Source organism: Chlorocebus sabaeus, chromosome 4 (genome assembly GCF_047675955.1).
Source record: "Chlorocebus sabaeus isolate Y175 chromosome 4, mChlSab1.0.hap1, whole genome shotgun sequence".
Lineage (NCBI taxonomy): Eukaryota > Metazoa > Chordata > Mammalia > Primates > Cercopithecidae > Chlorocebus > Chlorocebus sabaeus.
The window spans coordinates 5,777,626-5,793,989 of record NC_132907.1 but is presented as its reverse complement, the minus strand read 5'-3'; the positions used below and the strand labels follow the sequence as shown (position 1 = coordinate 5,793,989).

Sequence of the window (16,364 nt, the reverse complement as noted above, 5' to 3'; positions counted from 1 at the left end):
CGGTCTCCTGCTTATTGAGAAAGATCCCATATAGCTCCCAGTGCTCAAAGTTCGTTCTTTCCTTCCCCCCCCACCCCCCCGCAGGGCTTGGCCACTTAACCACTGCAGTTAAAAGTCCTCTTTATTCTCCTCATTAGGCCTGCTTGTTATCAAGAGTAACTTTCTTTTTCTTTACTGTGCCCAAAGCACCCAGGCCCTTTTCTCTTTATGGGGTTTCAACTAATCATTTTAGGAAAAGGAGAAGATACACAAGATAGATACATTTAAGAAAATTCCAAGGTTTGCAAATTCTTCCAGCAGAGATCTCTGGTTCATCCTTCTGAACTCCCTTTCAGATGGTAACTGGAAGTCACAGTGGGTTTTGCTCTTGGCTTTTGACCTAGTTTTGAAAGGCTATTTCTTATTCATAGTAAGGCTATAGGAAGAAGAGTGACCCAAGGAAGGTGAGTTTCTTGGGATAATTTTCTGAGGTGTCTCTTGATAATATCATTAATTTTCTTTACCTTTCCTGAGGATTGGAGTCTCCAAGCACAGTGGAGATGGTATTCTATCCCTAGTCCTTTTGAGACCCCTTGTGTGACAGCTGCCTTAAACGAGGATCCATTGTCACTTTGAAGATACCTACGTAGACCAAAGTGAGGAGTTATTTCATTAACTAACACTTTTATTACCTCAGAGGCTTTTTTCTGTATGGCATGGGAATGCCTCTACCCAGTTAGTGAAGGTATCTACTCATACCAGCAGGTATTGGATACTCTTTGTCTTTGGCATGTGGGCGAAGTCTATCCCCTGGATGCCCTCCTATTCTTTGGGTTTGAGGAGGAAGGAGATTATTTTTAAGATAGACTTCACAAGCATTAACCACTTGCTTAATTGTTTTTAGCAAGTTCTCTCCTGAAAACAATCTCTGGGCACATTGATACATCTTATCCTTTCCCAAGTGACTTTCCATTGGCTAGAGGCTGAAGTGGAGCTTGCCAACCTCTGACTGTAGCTATCCTGAGGGCTGAAATGTATACCCTTAAGAAGTGGCCCATTCTACTTCTGTATGGGAGTACTGAGGTTTCATTTCTCTTATGGAGCCTTCCCAGATTAGAGGGGTTTGAAGTGTGTTGATGACTTGAGGGTTTCTTGCTGCTGAACTAGCTACCTGATCGGTGAATCTATTTCCTTTGGCTACCTCATCTGTTCCCTTTTGATGTCCCCTACAATGCATTATTGTGATTTCTCATGGAAGGAAAACTGAGGATAATAACCTGTTAATTTCCTGGTTATATTTTACAGGAGATCCACTGGTGGTAAGAAAATGCCTTTCCTTCCAAATGGCTGCATGAGCATGGAGAACTAGGAAAGCATACTGGGAGTCCGTGTAAATATTAGCTACCTTTCCTTTGCTTAATTCAATTGCTCTTGTAAGAGCTATTAGCTCAGCTAATTGAGCGCTTGTGCCTGAAGGGAGAGACACACTTTTAATGACATCATTTACAGTGACTATTGCGTATCCTGCCTTGTGGATCCTTGTTCTTTTTCTTTTTCTTTTTCGAGATGGAGTCTTGCTCTGTCACCCAGGCTGGAGTGCAGTGATGTGATCTAGGCTCACTGCAAGCTCCGCCTCCTGGGTTCACGCCATTCTCCTGCCTCAGCTTCCCAAGTAGCTGGGACTACAGGTGCCCGCCACCACGCCTGGCTAATTTTTTATAGTTTTAGTAGAGATGGGGTTTCACTGTGTTAGCCATGGTCGTCTCAATCTCTTGACCTTGTGATCTGCCTGCCTTGGCCTCCCAAAGTGCTGGGATTATAGGCGTGAGCTACCGCGCCAGGCAGCGGATCCCTGTTCTACAAAAGAGCTCCCATCTGTGAAGAGGGTCCAGTCTGGATTCTCTAGGGGAGTTTCCTTGAAATCCTCCCTGGCTGCATAGGTCTGTACTATGACTTGTTCACAGTTATACTCAGGTTCCCTAGTTTCTTCAGGGAGGAAGGTGGCTGGATTTAGGCTAGAACAAGTTTTTAATTGGATGTTGGAACCCTCTAACCGTAGGACCTGATATTTAAGGAGTTGGCTATCTGTTAGCCAAAGGCTTCCTCTAGAGTACAGTAGTTCTACCACATTATATAGGGTATAAACAGTTAAATCATTCCGCAGGGTTAATTTGGAGGCCTCTGGGACCAGCAGAGCCACCGAGGCAATGGCTTGGAGGCATGCTGGCCACCCGTTAGCCACCAAATCAAGTTCCTTACTTAGGTAACCCACTGGCTGTTGAGCTGGTCCTCTAGCCTGTGTTAAAACTGCCAGGGCTATTCCTTTCCTTTCTGATACATACAGATTGAAGGCCTTCCTTACAGGAAGGCTGAGAGCTGGTGCCTTGAGCAAGGCTTGCTTTAGCTGGTTAAAGGCCTTTTGAGCTTCAGGTTCCCAGGTTAAAAGATGAGTTTTAGCTCCCTGAGTTTCTTTTATGAAGTTATATAACAGACGGGCTATTTCATCATACCCAGGTATCCATAGCCTACAGAATCCTGTAATACCCCCAAATCCTCTTAGTTGCTGGAGAGTTTTGGGGAGGGGGAAGTAGGAGATAGGCTTAATCCTCTCTTCCCCCAACCCCAATGCTCTGGTCCCCTTAGACAGCTAACGTTGTCAGGATGTGTCAGTTATTATAAGCAACTTCCTCTAAAAACTTGGAAATAAATGTATTGTCTGAGAGTTAAATTTTAAAAATAGTATAATAGATGACATTATAGATATGTACATACTCCCCTTGTAAGCGGTTCCAGGCCTGCAAAATTGGACTGTATTCAAGAGGTTGCAAACTCATATGCTCCAGACAGCTAGATAGTTACAAACACATAGAGAAATACTTCAAGGCCTATATGCATATAGCAGCACAATTTGCAATTGCAAAAATGTGGAACAAGCCCAAATGCCCATCAATCAATGAGTGGATTAAAATAAACTGTGCTATGTATATATAATGGAATACCACTCAGCCATAAAACAGAATGAATTAATAGCATTCGCAGCAACCTGGATGGTATTGGGGACTATTATTCTAAGTGAAGTAACTCAGGAATGGAAAACCAAACATCATATGTTCTCACTCATAATTGGGAGCTAAGCTATGAAGATGCAAAGGCAAAAGAATGATACAATGGACTTTGGGGACTCAGAGGGAAAGGGAGGGAAGGGGATGAGGGATAAACAGTGTATACTACTTGGGTGATGGGTGCACCAAAAGCTCACAAATCACCGCTAAAGAACTGGCTCATGTCGCCAAATACCACCTGCTCCCCCAAAACCTACGGAAATAAAAAATAAATTAAAAAAATTAAAAAGAGAAATACTTCAAGGCCTATAAAAGGGGTAATTTTTCTTAAACACCATTAATCAGAGTTATTATTTTGTTGAGTGTTGGTTCAAAGTCATATTGATAGTAGGAATATACTTGCCTCAGATGAACTAGATTATATTGTTGATGTCAGAAAATTAATACTTGGTGGTGTTGTGGCTTGAATTGTGCCCCCGCAAAAGATATGTTCAAGTCCTAACCCTTAGTACAAATGAATGTGACCTTATTTGGAACTAGGGTCTTTGCGAATCTAGTCAAGTTACAATGAGGTCATACTGGATTAGGGTGGGACCTAATCCAGTGACATGGATTATAAGAAGGAAATCAGAACATGGACAGACAGAAGGAGAATGCCATGTAACTATGGAAACAGAAATTGGAGTGATTCATCCACAAGCCAAGGAACCCCAAGGATTGCAACCACCAGAACCTAAGAACCACAGAAAGATTCTTCCTTAGAGCTTTCAGAAAGCATGGCACTACCAATGCCGTAATTTCAGACTGTTAGCCTCAGTATAGTGAAATAATACATTTCTGTTGTTTTAAACCATCCCAAGTTTGTGGTAGTTTGAAATGAAAACTGCAGGAAACTAGTTCACTTGGTGTTGGGGGTGGTGTGTTTGCCTTTAGATAATTTAAAAGGAAATGTGTTGCAACTATTACTGGTAGAAAGATTGATATGGAATCTTGGCACATACTTTCTTCCTTGTGTTCACAGGATTAAAGTTCACTCTTTTTCTTTTGGGGAAGGCAGCAATTAGAGCAGAAAAATGAACATTAAAATCAAGACTAAATTTAAAAAAATTAAAAATCAGACTGAGACCAGAGGCATCAATGTTCAGAAGACACAAAAAAGGACAGTGGTGTGGGACTTATCTCATTTGAGGAGAGGCAGAAATTCTTCAGAAGGGAATTGGAGTTTCTGGACCAGGGAGGGACCTAAAGAAGGCCTGAGACTTGATGATTAGAAAGCATAAGGGTGGTTGAGAGGAAACAAGACTGCCTTTCAAAAATATACTTCTTCACCCCTTCTTCTTTTATAGTGTAAGTGCACTCTTTAGTTAGAGTATGTTTACTTCATACATTTTGGATGGAATTTGGAAGTAGTTTTCATAAGTAAAAGAACTGCTCAAGCTATCACACCTCTCCTAGAGTTCATATGAGTCTGGAAGAGACAAGCATGGCTGAACTTAAGAAGGAGACTAGGCAGAATGGACATAGGTACTCTGTCACACACTACTAGTTGGAGTGGGATCTAGACTAGCAGAGAACTTTTAAGTAGAAGGCACTTAGGCTGTTTCTCAGGCTTCTTCCCATAGAATAATGAGGAATTCAATTTCCATCCACTCCTAAGGGGCAAGAAGAATGAGTACTGCCAGCCACTAGTCCATATAGTTTTATATAATTTACTACAAAAGAAACCCCTTACTTGAGATATTTGACTTCCATCTGGTTAGATAAATGCCATAACAAATATACAAATATATGAAATCCATGTGAATGGAGGTATTGTTGCCTTATATGTGTCCATTGTACACTGTACAGTTCATTCAATCTGTATTACTGTTCATGGTGACCTTACCTGGCAAATTTGGATTGCAAGAATATCCCGAAAAGAACATGTCAATCCAAAAAATTTGGTCACCTTACCTAGGAAACACAAGAAAGAGAGTACCTGGGGAAAACATTAACATTGTCCATGCCGTCATTGTTCTGGAAGAGTTGGATTTGCAGGTCTGTCTGTCCCCATAGTTTGATGGTCACATCAAACTAACTTACCCTAGTTCTGCTTAGCATCTGAATCATGCGATAACTCCTTTACATTGGCTGCTTACTCACCTGCTAGCTGTAGTTTGACCTCCATGACTTGAGCTGACTAGGCTAAGTCACCTGCTCTGTGTGTTTATTCTATCCCATTTAAATGCCTTCATTTTGCCTTCTGGTGCCAATGTTTTTGTTATTTTTAAAATATGTGTCCCCTCCAAAACTCATGTAAAAATTTAACCTGCAATGTGGCAGTATTGAGAGGTGGGGTCTTTAAGAAGTTACTGGGTTATGAGGGCCCTGTTCTTGTGGATTAATGGATTAATGGGTTAATGGGTTATCATGGGATTAATGAGTAATCATCTCTGTGTCCCCGGATAACTTTGTATAGCAAAGTTTGCCAGCCCTGAAATGCTCCCTTTTTGGATGGTTACTAGTGTGTACTAAACTTATGCTTTATTTCCCTAACAGTATTTCAAAGCCTCTTCATTACAGAAACTTAACTTATACCTGACAAGTAGCAGTTCCTTCTACAGATAGACTGCCTCAGTATGGGGGGTCACATGGCATTTCTCAAATCACGAGAACTTCCTATTGACCAACCTGAACTGGGGGATAGGGTGGGAGACAAAAAGCAAGAAATATCTACTGCAAAAGATTTTATAAATTTTTATATTAAAAAAAAAGCTCTGAAGCAGATACCCCCAATTTAAAAAGAAGAAGAAGATAGCACCTTAGTGAAACTTTTATATGAAAGAAAGACATCAATTTATAAAAGCTGCTATGGGAAAAAAACCCCTAGTTTCCAGTATTAACTTAATTCTCTTGGCATTTTTAAGGATTAAAAATCATTAATTATTTTAGTAGAAAACTGTTCTAGTTATCTATTGTTGTGTAACAAATTACCTCCAAATTTAGTGGCTTAAAACAAGAAGAATCATTTTATTTCTTTCTAGTCATGATTCTGGGGACAAACTGGGCTCCACTAGGTGGTTCTTACTTGGGATCTCCATGTGGCCAGATGGTGGCTGGGGCTGAATTGTCTCCAGGCTCACTTCTCCCCCATGCCTGGAGGTTGATACTGGCTTTTGGTTAAGACCTTATTTGGGACTATTGGCAAGAACACTTTCTGTAGTCTCAATGAAGTCTTTCCTCTTCTTCATGACACGTGACTGGTTTCAAGAAGGAGTGTCCCATGAGGTCCAGGTAGAAACTGTATTCCCTTTTACAACCTATCCTCTGAAGTGAGGTCACTCCATTTCTGCTATAATCATAGACCTGTCTAGGCTCAAGGAGGAGGCATATGATCTCTCTGTGGGAGAAGTGTCAAGTCACATCCCAAGAACAGATCTGGAATGGAAGATCTTGTGGTCATGTCGGAAAGCAGTATCTGTCACAGTCCCCCCTTTGGCCATAATAATTTACATCCCTCCTCTAGGCAAAATATGCTTGTCTTTTTCTCTTCTGCCAAATCTCATTTCATTATGGCATTTGCTTGAGGTGTAGGAATTGCAATCAGGCCCAGGTGCAGGTGAGGCTCTTTCATTGTGGTTCCTGGGTACATCTCCTGGAGGACCATTGCTCTCAGTTCGAAGACATTGCTCTCAGTTTAAAGAAACAGGATGTCTCTCTTCTACATCCCCAACATATAATGATAGAATAGTTCACAAAGGGTAGGACAAGGGCACAGAGCAGCCACTGATTGCTAGCATGTTTCTATATCCTTGATGAGGGCTCAGTCCACTTGCCTGGGAGATGTTCATCATGGCTCTTGGCTCTACCCTCTGGGCTCTAGGTGCCCTCAGAATCATCCTTTGTTTTCAATAAGAAAACCTAAGTTTGCAATTTAGTAGTCTTCTTAGTCTGCTTTCTGCCTGTAGAAGGGTAGAGGTTTAAAGTCATCTTGTTATTAAATATTTAGTATTTATCTGTCCTTTACAGTCCAAGCTGACAGTGATTCCTCCAGAATACTTCTTTTGAAAGCATTGTGTGTTTAAATATATCACTTTATAATCCTGAGGCACACCCTCCTATTATTCCAGATAAACCCCTTTCTCCCTCAGGCTCATATGAGACTGCAGGACACAACATCCTTGAGATTCTTAAAGCCCAATCATTTAACTGAGAAGATCTGCAAAGCACATTCTTAAGATCCTTAAATGGCTTTTGGTCTGACTGAAAGGTTCTATGAGCCATCACTTTAAATCTTTTTAAAATGTTGAAGAGTTTTACGGTCATGCCCTATGTTTCCCTTGTAGACCACGTTTTCCCGACAGTGCACTGGATTTCATCTATGCCCAGAAGCTACTTTTAATTTTGGAATCCTTTGCATTGTAAGAGATTGAGAACAAGAAATAGTTTTATTTTCAAATCCAACAAGTCTTGGATCTTCTATATTTAACAGTATATTCTTTAGCCCATCTTTTTCCTCCTGCCTTTTATCATAGGCAGTGAGAAGCCAGGTGGCAATTTCAATATTCTGCCTAAAATCTTCTTAACTAGATCTTCACATTCATTAGGTACATTTTCATTTTTTCACATTACTAGGGATGACAGTGTTGCCAATTGAGTTCCCTGTACTTTGCTTGAGCTCTGATTGACAGCCTCCTTCAGCCCTCTGGGCTTCCACTAACACTTTGCTGAAAGCTAAGTTTCTACTAATAGTCTCTTCAATGTTCTGCCACTCTCTGCTCACTACCTGGTCCTAAAGATAATACTACATGTCTCAGGATTTTGTCATGGCAGTGCCCCACTTCCAGGTGCCAGAATCTTTCTTAACTACTGTTATGAAATAAATCATTCAAAGGTATTATGACTTAAAACAACAGTCAGCTCATGATTACCTCTTATGGTTCTGGCATTGATTAGGCCCAGCTAGGCAGTTCTCATTTGAGACTGGTCTTGTGGTGGCAGTCAGATGGTGGCTGGGGCTGGGACCTTAGCTCCAACTATTTGTGGTAACTCCTGCTACTCATGGCCTCCCTGTCTCTGTGTGGCTTTTTTGCCGTCTCATGGCATGATTATTGGGTTCCAAGAATGAGCATCTCAATGGTCCTAGGAGGAAGCCAGCCTCTGAAGCCACATACTACCACTTCTGGCTTAGTCACAGGCCCACTTCAAGAAAAGGGAATGTAGATGCCACGTCTGGATGGAGGAAGGGTCATATTATAAAAAGAAAATGTTGAATGGGAGATCTTTTTGTGGCCATGTTAGAAATACAATCTGACACAATAGCTGTATCAGAATAGTTTAAACTATGGCACTGTAGGATGACTACAGTTAACAATAATACATATTTTCAAATAGCTAGAAGAGAGAATATTAGATGTTCCCAAAACAAAGAAATGATAAATGTGTGAGATGATGGATATGCTAATTACCACTCTCTGATCACTGGGCATTGTATGCATCAAAACATCACTATGTACCTCATGAATATGTACAATTATTATGTATTAGTTAAAAATAAATAAAAATACATTTTAGATCCTATGTAGAGACTTTCACTGGTTCATTGAAGCAGGAACAACAAAAAGAGGGAACTTACTGGAATCAAATTGTTTAAATTATAGAACTGATGGAATGGCAGAAAACCAGCCTCAGAAAATGCAAACCAAAAAGCCAGTAGAAGGGAAAGACAATGTTGGACTGGCTGGAGGATGCATGAGGAGAAAGATGTAATCTTCAGTGAGGCAGAATCTACCTGGCTTCTTACCTGAAAATATGGAAGTGGTGGGAGGATGTACATACACTGAGGAGGGCTTGATATGTGTTGGTAACCTTGTGCTGTACTGAATTTAGACTTTTATTTTGCTGCCTCTTTTATTGTAATATCCACTATTGTTAAAATCTATTAATCTTTAAAGAGTCAGCTAAAATGCCAATACTCTCTAATGCTTTGCGGGGTTTGTTGTTAAAATTGCTTTATTTCTCCACTATTCATATTACACTTTTCCCTTCTCTTATAAAATTTATTGCACAATGGTTAGTATTTAAGTCTGTGTTAACCTGCCTTATCAACCCAACCAGGTGTAAGTTCCTTGAAGGCAAATTCCTTGGCTTAGTTTTATTTCCCTAGAATATCTCAAAGCAACAGGTGTTCAGATATATTTGTTGAATAAATACCAAGTTACAGATTCTACAAATAGTTTAGTGATAAATTCTGAATGAATATTTCCTTTTCATTTATGTAAAATCCAATAAAGATCATTCTTTTCCTTTCACATGTCATTAATAAAAAGCTTTTATTTGTTTATTAAAAAATAGTTCCAGATTAATGATTGATATTACCTCAGAATATTGAATGAGATGAAACAATAAAATCTCTCTAAATAATTAGTTTCCTGATCTGTAATTTTAACCAACTACTTAAAATGATTTTAGCTTTCATCATTGGGTAAGTGCTTCCAGTGGGTTACAAATAGCTGTTGCTTTTAGATCAGATACGTTTTTCTTTTGCTGAGTATGGATATGTCTATAATTTTTAGATTGATTAAATTATTAAAGTTGAGAACTTTTTAATTCTCATCCAAGACAGAAAAATGAACATATGCAAAATCAGATTTCAACCAAATAAAAGTGTATATGCAATGGAAGCCTATACATTTGAAAATAAAATTTATTTAAGAGTGTGGTAGCCAGCCTTCAGGATGACTCTAATGATCCTCATCTCCAACTTTCAACTTCCAAGATGGCTCTGATGATCCTCATCTCCTACTTTCCTTGTGCAGTCCCCTTCCACACTGTACCCGGTTTGGTCTGCGTGACCATGCAAGTGATGGCGTGGGTCTTCTATGGCTAGGTCATGAAAGGCAGTGCAGTGCCTCTTCTACTCTGCTCCCTTAGATTGGCCACTCTGGGAGAATCCAGCTGCCATGTCATCTGGATATTCAAGGAGCTGTCTAGAGAGTTCCACATGAAAAGTACTGAGACCTCTTGCAAAAACAGCCATAAACAGCAAACTAATAACATGAATGAGTCATCTCGGAAGCTGATCTTGCAGCCACAGTAAAATCTTAAGATGCCTGTGGTCCTGGCAAGATCTCATAAGAAATCCAGAGCCATAACTGCCCAGCTAAGCCACTCCTGATTTCCTGATTCCCAGAAACCATAAGATAATAAATTGTTATTTTAGGCCACTAAATTTTGGGGTAGTTTGTTACACAGCATAGATAACTAGTACAAAGAGATGTTTGCTAACTTTACAAAATTCAAATACAAGGTAACTTGCTGAGACTGAGGACATTGTAAAGAGTTCTTAGATAACCATAAAGCTCACAGCACATATTTTCCCAGTAAGTAGTATAGTTGTCAAGAACTGAGTAGAAAATGTGTTGGACATAGATTTGGCATGGAAATTATTGTTTTTTACTGTATGATGACTTGAAGATGGGTACCATACCGTACATATGTTCAACTGTGACAGCTAAAGTTATTTCTCCATTAGAGACTTTTGCAACAGGTTCCACCTATATACACTAAGCATAGAATTCTATTCACAAAAACCCAATATATCCATTTTTAGATAAAAATATTTTAGTAAAAATACAATTTTTATTATTTTTTGAAAGTTTTGCTTCACAGTAAATGGTGCATGGGATTTGTGACATTGCTGGGTGCCTCTCCATATGGGGAGCTGAGCCTGCACACATGCGGTCATGCATGCATCACCACATACTCACTAATGAAGCAAGGTAAAGAAATAGAAAAGCTTTTCATTCCCTCAATATGCAGCTGGTGTGTGATGCCAGATGTAAAATCATTGATGTTCTTGCCAAGTTCTCAGGATCATGTCATGATTTATTTAAGACAATCAAGAATAGGTTGGTTTTTGTAAAAAATAGTCAAATACAAGGAGGCTGATGAGTAGGTGGATAGAACGTATCTTGTCTAAAATACTGACTGTATTAAATGCAAGATTATTTGTATCCTCCTTTCTTTCTTTGTATGTTATTGCGGTTTTCCTCTGAAGAGAGTAAATGGCTCTACTTTCTAATCCCTTAACTCCTCCAGAATTACTTTATAATGAGGCACATAAATTCACTAGAGCTGTAATTGAAAAAAAAAAAAAAACAACTATGTTATTTTGAAACAAATGTTACAGATGCCTATCCAAAATGGAAAGTAGATGGCATGTCTTCTTTTAATATCTCAAGCATTTCCTTTGACACTTTGTAACTCATGATATTAGAATTGATTATAATAGAGACCAAGCTTTAATGTTTCTTCTGGCGGGGGGCCGGGGGGGCGGGGGGATTATTGCCACCATCCACAGTGTCAGGACATGAAGCATTACAAATGTTGATTCCCCCCCTCCCCATCCCCAGAAAAATGTTTTCATCTGGCAATAGAAACTACAGGGGTCATCCTTCATGACCTGTCACCATCGGGGCAGTTGTGATTCAGAACTTGTGGAAAGGGAACTAACTTTTGTTGAGCTTCTGCCATGTGCTAGGCACTTGGGTACCTTACTTGATTTTCAAAAACATCTTTGAGCAGCACGACTTTACTTTCTTCTCACCATAGATCCTTGGCAGACATATTTTAAAAAATATACATAACACAAAATTAGCCATTTTGACTATTTTTAAGTGTACAGTTTAGTGGCATTAAGTGCACTCACATTGTTATGCAACCATCACCATTAGCCTTCTCCAGAACTCTACAGGGACACTGAAAATAATGCAAAACTTCTCAAAAGCTCTTTGTCTCTCAAGGAAAAATCATACAGGAAGGAACAATAGTAAAATTACAGTATAATGTTTCATGTTTAAAGCAACTAATAGCAACTCAGTACATATTTTGGTACCTACCAGAAGCAAGTTTATCATACTAGGCAGTTCAGAGGATATACAGACTCATGAGATAAAAACCATACTCTCAAGTATAGACTGGAATTCTGCAGTCTGACCTTGATTCTTTTAGTAAATAAATTCATTCCACAAGTCAAGAATGCCTTCTCCACGCCCAGAGCTCTGCCAGGTGTTTGGTATATATGCAGAGGAGTCATAGCCCTCTTGAGGCTGCATTCACATAATTATCAGTGTGGCTTGTCTGCTCTTCCCTGCCTTGAAGGAAGAACATCAGAAAGGCAATCCTGAAATCTTTGTAGAAGTCATAAGAGCAACTTTTACTTGAATATTTATTTATTGACTTCACTATAAATAGAATTCTTACAATGACCCTAAAAGGAGGCTATATTTATAATCTCTATTTTACAGGTGAGGAGTCTTAAGCACACAGGTGTTAAATAAGACCTATGGTCATGTAGTGGCAGAACTGGAGTTAAGCCCAGGTCATTTGATTCCAGAAGCTCCATGTTTAATCCTACCCCACATGGCCTTTGTTGTGTCAATGTGTGAGTGTGGACACAGGACGTTTATGGAGCTGCTTCCAAATTAGTCATCAAAGATAAATCACTCTTCAAGGGAGTATTGATTGAGAGTGAGGAGGGGCAAAGAGGGGCCTGTAGTGTTACTGTAGGAGAGTCCTTTCCATATGGAAGGAAATACCAGATTAGGGAAAAGTGTTTCCTGCCATAAAGCAACACTGTTAGCCCAAATGGTCCTTTGTGAAAATCAGAAAAAGGCAAACCTTTCATAGTGGCGGGAAAAAAGGCAAATCTTTCTCCAGACACTTTCTGTAGGAAAATTTTTATTAAAAAATATAAAAGCTTATGATAACTGCTATGTGAATGGCACATCTATAGCCTGTGCAATGCATAAGTGGCACAACCATGTGTGGCAACTATGCCCCCCAACACCCTAAGCCTTTAATATCCTGTCATGGGCTGAATTGTGTCCCCTACAAATTTATATGTCAAAATCCCAACCATCAGTATCTCAGAATGTAACCATGCTTTGAGATAACATTTTTAAAGGGTAATGAAGTTAAAATGAGGTCATTAGGGTAGGACTCTAATCCAATATGATTGGTGCCCTCTTAAGAAAAGGGAGAGACACTGGGGGAGCATGTTCACAGAAGGATGACCATGTGTCATGTGAAGTGGGAGCAGGGACCGCCATCTGCAAGCCAAGGAGAGGCCTTCCAGGAAGTCAACCCAGCTGTCATCTTGATTTTGGACTTCCAGCATATGGAACTGTGAGGAAATAAACTTCCATTGTTTAAGCCACCCAGTCTTTCGTATTTTGTTATGGTAGCCTTAGCAAACTAGTACACACCCCTAACAGTTTCAACTGATTGGGTTAAAGCATGGGTGTGGATAGACCATGATGGGCATTTATAAGAGAACACACACACACACTCACACATACTCTCTGTCTCTTACACATACGCATGTACACATACACACACAGGTGGTGGGGGGAGAGGAAGGGAAGGTGGGGAAGAGAGAGCAAAAGAGAGAGAGGGAGAGAGACCACTATCCCGTGAGAGGGAACTCAGCGTTGTAAAAGCTTGCTGCTTCTTTTTTTAAAATTTATTTTAATTTAACTAATTAATTAATTTATTTTGAGACAGAGTCTCACTCTGTCACCCAGGCTGGAGTGCAGTGGTGCTATCTCAGCTCACTGCAACCTCTGCTTCCTGGGTTCAAGCAATTCTCCTGCCTTAGTCTCCCGAGTAGCTGGGATTACAGGCGTGCGCCACCACACCCAGCTAATTTTTGTATTTTTAGTAGAGACAGGGTTTCAACATGTTGGCCAGGCTGGTCACGAACCCCTGACTTCAGGTGATCCACCCACCTCAGTCTCCCAAAGTGCTGGGATTACAGGTATGAGCCACTGGCTAAAGCTTGCTGCTTCTAATTCCACATCCTCCACTCCTCACTTAGAACCATGCTACCTCACCTTTGCAACTTTAATTATGTTATAATTACATAACTATTTGTGTTCTTATTTGAATATTTTCCCCCATTATGTGTCCTCACAAGAAGAGACCTTCCTTGTATCCTCCTATCTACACAGTGAATGTCACATACTGAGTGATCAATAAATATTTCTTGGGTGAATGTATGAAGGAAGGAATGAGTGGATCTCTGAACTTGTGACTGTCTTCAATTAGATTTTTACCTGATTAATGCTGACATATATATTCCAGAAAAAATAAAAATAAAATAATTATACAGAATAACAATTTATATTTCCAGTTAACATGACTCAAATATACCCAGAAAAAAAATTGATTCATTAGAGTATCTTACTTTAAGGATTTTTTTTATTTGATGACATAAAAATCTGAGGTCTGGACTGTTTTCTATCATTAAAAGTCCCATGACTTTTTTTCATGCTCCAGATTCAATATGCCAGCCAAATTCTAGTAATTACGTGTTTCCTTCTTAGAATTCCCAAAGAGTATGAATTAGGAAGATAATTCTTTTCTTTCCTCTGTTGGCCATGATGGTCATTTACTGAAACTACCAATGTGTAATGCAGCTGATGGGAAATATTAACTTGGGCCACAGCTGTAGTTACGTTCTTTGGCTCAACAAACCTCCACAAGTTAGTGAAACAATGATTTGATTTAGGAGAGTTTGAACTCAAGGGTAAACTAACTAAATTGTTGATGGCTAAAATAATTAAGAATAAAAGATGAGGGGAAACTTGAAATTCCTCTACAGCTCTTGTAGCTTATCTTTTCAAACTTCCATTTACTCATGTACCAGTGCTAAGAATTTTACATGAATTATATTATATAATTATTATCCAACCCTAAAAGGTTGGTACAATTATTGCTCCAGATTTTTAGATGAAGTATCTTTGGCTGAATGAGCTTAAGCAACTTGCTCAACATGACCCAGCTATCATTAGAATCCAGGCATTTTCTTATTTTTGTTCTGGTTATCAAAATATTACATGGTTATTATAGATAATGTATAAAGTAGACAAAGTTTTACAAACAAAATAAAATATCAACTATAATCTCCAAGTCAGAGATGCATATAATTAACATTTTGGTGACTGTCTTACTAGTGTTTATTTTCCATGATTATATGTGTCACAAAATGTTACAAGTACACCATGTACAGTCAGGCACCGCATTAATGATGTTTTGGTCAATGACTGCATATACAATGGCGGTCCCATAAGATTATAATACCATATTTTTACTGTACCTTTTCTATGTTTAGATACACAAATACCATTGTGTTACAACTGCCTCCATTATTCAGTACAGTAACATGCTGTACAGGTTTGTAGCCTAGGAGCAATAGGCTAGACCATATAGCTAGGTGTGTAGTAAGCTATACCATCTAGGTTTCTGTAAGTATACACTGTGATGTTTGCATAACAAAATCACCTAACCACACATTTCTCAGAACATATTCCCATAGGAAAGCAGCACATGACTTTGTAGTATTTTGCAATCTGCTTCTTAAAAATTTGAATTTTATTTTAGTTAATATACTTCTACAGAATCACTTTTAGTGATGATACACTATTCTGATTTATTAAATTAATACTGTTTAATTTATACATTCAGTTTGTAGTTACTTTGCTATTAAAAATTATGTGACTATACATAATGACACTCAGACTCAAAATAAAGTGATGGAGAAAAATCTACCAAGAAAATGGAAAACAAAAAAAAGTAGGAGTTACAATGCTAATTTTACATAAAACAGATTTCAAACCAACAAAGATCAAAAAAGACAAAGAAGGGCATTACATAATGGTGAAAGGTTCAATCCAAGAAACCTAACTATCCTAAATATAAGTGCACCCAACACAGGAACACCCGGATTTATAAAGCAAGTTCTTAGAGACCTACAAAGAGACATAGATTCCCACACAATAATAGTGGGAGACTTCAACACTCCACTGGCAGTGTTAGACAGATCACTGAGGCAGAAAATTAACAAAGATATTTGGGACCTAACTTCAGCATTGGACGAAATAGATCTGAGAGACATTTACAGAAATCTTCACCCCCAAACAACAGAATATACATTCTCCTCATCATCACATGGCACATACTCTAAAATTGATCACATATTTGGACATAAAACAATCCTCAACAAACATAAAATAACCGAAATCATACCAAATACACTCTTGGACCACGGCGCAATAAAAACAGAAGTCAAGGCAATGAAAATCTCTCAAAACCATGCTATTACATGGAAATTAAACAACATGCCCCTGAATGACTTTTGGGTAAATAATGAAATTAAGGCAGAAATCAAGAAGTTCTTTGAAAATAATGAGAACAAAGATATGACATACCAGATTCTCTGGGACACAGCTAAGGTGGTGTTAAATTCACAGCACTAAATGCCCACATCAAAAAGAAAGATTT

The 16,364-nt window shown here is 38.9% G+C and overlaps 1 long non-coding RNA gene across 1 annotated transcript in view; it reads left to right on the top strand.

Annotated features, from left to right (window-relative positions):
* The window catches only part of LOC140711485 (uncharacterized), a 76,478-nt gene extending 65,144 nt beyond the window's left edge, over window positions 1-11,334 (top strand). The window contains exon 3 of the long non-coding RNA XR_012092703.1: window positions 8,681-11,334. This is a non-coding gene — a long non-coding RNA (uncharacterized lncRNA). The remainder of the gene's footprint in view (window positions 1-8,680) is intronic.
* The last annotated feature ends 5,030 nt before the right edge of the window (window positions 11,335-16,364 follow it).